Below are 7844 nucleotides of genomic sequence, written 5' to 3' on the forward strand. Positions count from 1 at the left end.
TGAAATCATCCGTGATTGGAGTATTTACACCATGGAAATCAGAAAACATCACAAATCAGGGCCCTGTCACCCTGAGAGCAGGTTGTTAAACATCTCCCCGCACACCACTGCTTTTTCCTCTCCCCTGTGCATACACACAGGAGAGTGCACAGGCACTCAAACTTTCATATGCTGACAGCTGTAGTTCCTCCTTGTTGAAAATCAATTTTTAATTCCCTAAAGCCTTTTATTTTTTAAATTTTTTCATGGCCCCTGAATCATGCCCAGCCACTTTGCTTCTTCACGTGCATTTCTGTGGGTATAGTTGTGACCATATAATCTATTATCATCTGAAGTGGGTCAGCTCTGAGAATGAAGGAAGGTGCTAATTACTTTGAGACAATAGGTATAAATTGGAGGATGGTGTAGCTTCACGTACGCTGAATTTATTAAAGCCAGAAACTGACACTCCACACCAACAAGAGGAAATCCTATTTCCCCAAAGACAGGAGCCTGACACTCTGAAGCTAGTCTCACTTAAGGCTAGAACTCAGATCTTGGCTGATTCCCAAGTTCAACACAGAGGCTGCCAAGCCAGTGGAGGCTGAGGTCTGCAGCACCAACAGCGTGAATTCCCAGAACTTACATTGAGGGCAGCAGCACTTTGCCAGCCCCAGCTCACGTGTGGGGAGCTGTAGCCACTTGGGCAGAGGCAGTTGCTACAGATGCTGATTCCTTCATATCAGTTCCCTAGGGTACAAGACGCTTGTAAATGGGGCACACTGATGTTTTCATGCTTAAATAAGCCAAAACCATCTTGGCTTTCAGTTGGGAGGAAGGAAAGGATTCTCTCATTTAGCCCCCATAATATTCAGTGTCCGAGAGAGTTGAGATATATTGGGTCATCACTGTGAAAGGACCTTTGGCATGCAGTAGCTCATTGAAGCCTTGCGGCAAAACAGCAAAGTGGCTATTACCGTTGATTGATGAGGAAACTGAGTGAGCTCTGGGAAATTCAGTAAGTCCCCCAAATTCACATAGTCAGTACATGGCAGAATCAGAACTTAAACCCAAGCCTACTTTTTAAAATCCAAAGCCACATAATCTGCAATGATGCTCTCTTCCCCAGTAGAAAAGAAACATACTAAATATTGGCAGACAAGAGGATTTGAACCTATGGAAGATGATGAGATTCCTAGTCCTCGTTCACCATCCAACAATAACCACACAGCCTAGACAACAACCCCTCCTTAGATGTGCCAGATCTTGCCACGCTCATGGACTTTCTCAAAATTCATTTGAAATAGACCTGGGCAATCTGTAACCATATTTAGACAGCTGAGATCAACTAGGAGGGCAGTCATTGATTCTCTGAATGCTTCTCCTGGGTTATTTCCTAGATTACATGGCACAGGTAGAGACACTAAGTTTTAAGCTCCCCTTTGGACCTCATCAGCATGCTGCTTCCAAGTGAGCTCTCCAAACGCCCTGAGCTGATTTACAGAGGACGTATTTGCCGAGTTGACTAATAGCTTCTTTGTACCCCATCGTGAAAGGACAGACCCTACTTTAATTCTGTTCCTTTCAAAGACTCTACTGTCTTTGAGTTAAGGCTTCATTTGTGGTCACCAGGCCTTTAGGGAGCTCTGTGTTCGTGGAAGAAACGTGATTAAAATCCCCTCTCAGACACGGCTCCCGCACCCTCTTGGTGAAGATAACAAGAGCTACCATTTACTGAGCCAAGACTTCTCTGGGAGTTGGCACTGATGGGTCCTCACAGCAACATTACAATATAAGGAAGGTATTTATCATTATCCCCATTATTTAGCTAATGGAACCGGTCCTCAGAGAAATTAACGTTACTTACCCGGAATCACACAGGTTGTTAATGGAGGTGCTGGAACTTGAACCAAACTCCAACGGCCATCAGAAACCCACGTCTCTCCACCCTACGCCGCTGTCTCCTTATACGATACCGAAATCAGTTTGGCTGCCGGGCTTATCCAGTCATATCTTCGTGTAGTTCATGATGATATGCTTTTTTTTCCCCCTTGCTTTTTTAGTCCTAAGGGTTTATTTTCCAATTTAATGCCATTAAAGTTTAGGAAAGTCGATTATCTACCAAATGCATTCTAAGAAGTTTCAGACCTGTAGAATCTAGTGTCGGGGATATCAGACTTGTTTTCATTCATTTAGCAAAAATGTTCTTGTAAGCATTCTCTAATTTCAAGGAATGATTGATGATATCTGAAAGGAGACAACGAGGGCACCACAAAGATATAGGGTTTCTGATTGTGAATATTTGATGGATTTGGTCCTTGGTTTATTCCAAGACATTCAATAGTCTTCAGAGACAATATCTTCTGGAATGAAAGAATGTCAGTCAGTGCTGGGGAAGTGTTTCCCACTTGGTTCCCAAGGTACCAAGACCATCTGGTCAATGAGGCCGGGCCGCTGTCACAAAATGATTGACGGGGCCTGCTCAGAGCAGAGTCTTCAACGGATTCCTGGGTACATTATGCTGCTGTGGTTTTGAAGGAAGAAAGGCAGGGCTGCAGTGGCATCAGAATAATTTCATTATGCTCTTCATCACTTCTTCTGTATTCCACACAACTGAGCATCTACTCCGTGATGGGCACGTGAATACAACAGTGAACCAGGCACAGTCTATTTTCATGTCGTGTAGAATTATCTAGTTAGCTGAAAAGTAAAAAGACAACGCCAAGATAAGTTTCACCATATTCCATTCATGTAAACAGTTTATTTTTAAACTTACAGTGCAGAACAGTGGCAAGAATAATACAGATAACTTCTGTATGCCCTTCATTTAGGTTCACAGATTGTTAACATTTGGCTGCATATGCTTCATATCTCTCTGTCTATAATATTTTTTCTAAAACATATGAGAGTGAATTGTATATGTCATGCCCCTTTAAATCTGAATATTCTAGGATTTTTTTGTTTTTGTTTTTGTTTTTTTGCGGTACGCGGACCTCTCACTGCTGTGGCCTCTCCCATTGCGGAGCACAGGCTCCGGACGCTCAGGCTCAGCAGCCATGGCTCACGGGCCCACGGGCTCCGCGGCATGTGGGATCTTCCCGGACCGGGACACGAGCCCATGTCCCCCGCATCGACAGGCAGACTCTTAACAACTGCGCCACCAGGGAAGCCCTAGGATGTATTTTTTTTTTAAAGAAACAAGGACATTCCCTTCTATAACCACAATGCACTGATCAAATTCAAGAAATTTAACATTAGTACAGTGCTATCATCTAACATACAGTCTACATTTAAAGTTTGCCGATTGTTCTAGTAGTGTCTTAACATCAGTAACCTCTATCACTCCTATCCCTCACCCCAACTCCTGATTCCAAGATCCAGTCCAAGACATATTACATCTTAGTTGCCCGTAGTCTCTAATTAGGAACAACTCCTTTGTCCTTTCTTGCACCTTATGACAGGGACATTTTTGAAGGGTACAGACAGTTGTCTTGCTGGCTTAGTGTTTTGAATGAGACATAGGTACACATATACAGGGCAATTCAGAAAATATATATGCATATGTGACTTTTTGAGTTCATTAATATTAAATAGCGTATGATGTAACATAAATATTTATGGCAGATGGTGCTGAAGAAGCCAGGGCTCAGAAGTTTCACCATCAGTGTGTATGTGTGTGCATTGCTGAGATGGTCCCATAGGTGGGACCCTACGGCAGTGCACACTGTCATAGGACACATCACTCACCCCACTCTGTTGCCTTATTACCTGACAATAGAATTGATCATGTTCTACCTGCTTAAAGTTTTGTAGCAACTTTTAAGATATATCCATTAATTGAAATACTTTGTGTATTCAGATGGGTGCATGTTATGTGTGGATATAAATGTGAACCTTTTGAGTTTTTCAGCTTGCCAGATCTACAAGAAAACAACAATTCTAGACCTTCCTCCAATCTCATTATCTGTGATCCCACATTAGCTATTTCATTAATATTTCCACTCTCCCCAAGTGAGCAACTTGATTTCCTTCCCGTGAATATTATGATAAACATTTTGTATTCAGACCTTTAAAGGATTAGAAACTAGGTGAGAGAAAATTCTCTCACCCCCCAACAACCAACACCCCTGAAGGAAAAGGGCCAGGAGCCCTCTTTATGTAGATTGGCTTGGCCATCTGGCCTCAAAACAAAGGGCTCCCCTCAGAAATCCCAGAAACGTCTCTGTTTTCTCGCTGGTCCACAGTCACTGCATCACACAAGGCTAGTCGCTCTCAGATTCCAAAATCCCAGGAATATCTCTGTAAGTGATGCACTCTGCAGCCTAGTGTGTCCTATATATATTCCAAAACAAATGGCGATTCTGAGCTTGGGCGTTTCATCAACTCTGAGTTATTTAGAACATAAAACATAAAATCTGCAAACATAAAAACCTATGTCTAATCCAGCAGAGAAGGCTAATGGAAGACCCCAGTTTAATCATGTCCTTTGATGACAGATCTGCTTTGCACATTCTAACATTGTTCAGAGCTACCTGTAGCCAACCACAGCCACCATTTATGGAGCACTTGTGTGCTGATGGGCTAGCTTTTTTGCTTCTCTTGCCTGTTGGAATTTCATGAGAGGAAGGATTATTCTTTTCATAGATGAGGAAACCAAGGCTCAGTGAGATGAAGTAATTGGGGGAACCACATCTCAAACACTATTTTTGTGACTCCAAGGACTATTCTCTCCAGTTTTGGTGGATGGAAGTGACATGAGTATGGGGTATGGAGATAAAGACAAGGGAGACACGTGGGTTCCCTCCTTAAAGTCTAAATCCTTTCCTACAGCTGCTTGGTAGTCATGAACCATTCTCAATAATGCAGGTAAGAGTGAGTCCAGAACTTGGAAGGAAGGGAATGGAACAAACATTTGCCGAACAATACATTATTTTATTTAACCATCAATAGAAAGTATGACGTGAGTATTATCCCCATTTTAAAGACAAGGGAACAGAAACTCAGAGGTTAAATAAGAGTCCTGAAAACTGAACCCAGGTCTATGTGCCCCATAGCTCAAGACATTGTTAATTGTCTGCACTGTTTCCCAGGGATTCAGATAAACATGAGATTATAGAATCTTCGCTGTTGAAAGAAACTTAATAGTAAGAATAAGCCTAGTCTTTGGGGATTGTGTGTGTGTGTGTGTGTGTGTGTGTGTGTGTGTGTATTTTTTGGCCCACACCAGTGCTTCTCAAACTTTAATGAATCCCTTGTGAGGATCTTAATAAAATCTGATTCAGTACATGCAGCCTGAGATTCGGCATTTCTGCAACTCCCACATGGTGCAAAGGCTGCTGGTCCATGGACTATAGGTAATATGGTCTCTTCAACCTTTAAGAATCAGTCAGCTATTTCCAAATATTGTGAAGCCCTGATAGCATGTCCAGCAGTCATCAAAAGATCCTGCAGAAACCCCACTTAAGTAACTGATTTGTTCACTTAAAGAAAAAAAAAAGTTACTAGGGTTCAGCAACTGTGCCAAGTGGTAATAATTCAAAGATATATAAGACATAGTTATTGCCCTCATGGAAACCCAGTTCAGTGGGGAAAACAGGTGTATGAATAGTAATATCATACAGAGAAATAAAGGGGAGGGAGCCCAGGATGTGATGGAAGCTTGGCAGAAGGGTGATCACTGCAGGCTGGGATCGTGGAAGGCTTCCAAGACAGATGACACTTGGTAAAGAAAAAGTATTGATTGACACTTGTTAAAAGCAGTACAGATTTTTCTTACGGCTATTGTGGTAGGTGTCAAGATTATCACAATAGGGGGGAAGATATTGGGTTCAACTCTGAATAAAGAGGAGATTTGTAGACAACAAGCAGAATTGGGGGCAGGTCGGTGTATGGAAAATTACTAGGAGGAGACATCAAGAGTAGGGGGATTCTTAATCCACTTAACAGGATTCTTGCTCAAGACAAGTCAAGGACTTACACATCAAAAGGTAGAAGGTGAAGAATTTGCTCAGATATCAAGATGATCAGATATCAAAGGTGTGGGGTGATGGTTCTTACTAAAATGATTTGGCAGAATTCTTTGCTAAGACTGGGCTGGGCTAGCCAAAGACAGGTTGGGGACCTAGGTGAAGAGAGGGCTCAGAGGAGCCTGAATAATGTTTGGTCAAGGAGAGAGTCTTTGTCACATCTGAAGGAGGACATCATTGGCCTGAAGAACAAGAAGGAAAACCTGATCTAAGTGGCCCACCGAGCATGGAGAGGCCTGAAACTGCCCCATTTTTCTCGAAACTGATTTAGGCTGGATTTCCCCATGAACAGATTACATAGAATATGATTTTTAGCCTATGGATTCTCTGAGCCTTTACCTTCAGGATTAAATGTAGTTTGTAAATTTAGAACTACTCTTCTGACCTTGAACAAAACGCTTTCTCTCTCTGGAGCTCAGTTGTCTATAACATAAAGCAGTTGATCTCCTGTGTTTCTGAATACAGAATTGTTTTGATTTTGATTAGATAATAATGTCAGGAAGCACTTGAGTAGTACTTGCTATGCATTGGTCACAGTTCTAAGTGTTCTACATTTAGCAAGTTCAATACTAAGTTTAATTAGTAACCTAAGGTAGGTACTATTACTAGACCCATCTTAGAAAGGGACACATCAAGGCACAGAGAGGTTAAGTAATTTGCCCAAAGTCATACAGTCAGTAACAAAGCTGGAATCTGAACCCAAGCAGGTTGGTCCCAGAGTTTACATTCTTGACCACTAATCTCTGCTGCTTCCCTGACCAGGGATGAAATGGTGTACAGTTATAACAGATCCCTCATTATGCATTTAATCTATTTTTGGGGGGGGGTGTCCATTTTCTATTGCTGTATAACAAATTACCACAAACTAGTTGGCTTAACACATTTATTATCTAATCGTTTCCATGGGTCAGGGGTCCAGGTGTCGCTTAGCTGGGCCCTCTGATCAGAGGGTCTCACCAGGCTGCAGTCAGGTGTCAGCCACGCTTTGTTTCTCATCCGGAGCTTGGAGTCCTCCTTCAAGTTCAGTGTTGGAGGAATTTAGTTCCTTGTGGTTGTAAGACTGAGAGCCCTACTTTCTTGCTGACTGTCGGCCCAAGGCCATCCTCAGCTCTTAGGTGATACCCGTCATTTCCTGCCACGTGGTCCTCTCCACAACATGGCAGTTTACTTCTTCAAATCTGGCGGGGGACCCTCTCCCTCCATCCTGCTAAGACAGAGTCTTAGCATTTCCTTCACACCTGGACACACTGACAGAACGTTGGATATATGGTCACCTCACTAAAATTCGAGAATCAACTGCAGCGTTTGGGGTTTTTTTTCTTCTTTCATTTTGTTTTATATTATGTCTTGACTTTGCTCATTTTTTTTCTTTTTCATATTTTTATGAAAGAAACAACCTTTTCCACGCACTCTCTAAGAGCCACTTCTGAATCACAATTTGAATTTGGGACCTAGGAAAATGGTCCCAATGCCTTCGGTCATCAGTAGTCAGAGATCATCTAAGGAGTAGATAAAGAAGAGTCTAGGGTCTAAGAACCCCAGAGCACTTCCAAAAGTCCCAATTCTCTTTGTTCTCAGAAGTTTAGACATTACAAAACCTTCATCGAGATAGAAGATAAAATCAAAGAAAAACTGTGAGTGAATCAATGACAACATCCTGTGGAGGAAACTCTGGTTGGCATGACCAAGCGATCGTCATGACCCTCCTCTCTCCAGGCTAGACTGGACACTCCTCAGGAGAAAGGGACATTGCTGTGTCCCATCACTGGCACCTTGGCACAAAGGGGACTCAGTACACATTTGCTGCAAATTCCGAAGTGTCTCAGAGACTATAGGGCT

This window comes from Mesoplodon bidens (genome assembly GCF_964165515.1).
Source record: "Mesoplodon bidens genome assembly, chromosome: 11".
NCBI lineage: Eukaryota > Metazoa > Chordata > Mammalia > Artiodactyla > Ziphiidae > Mesoplodon > Mesoplodon bidens.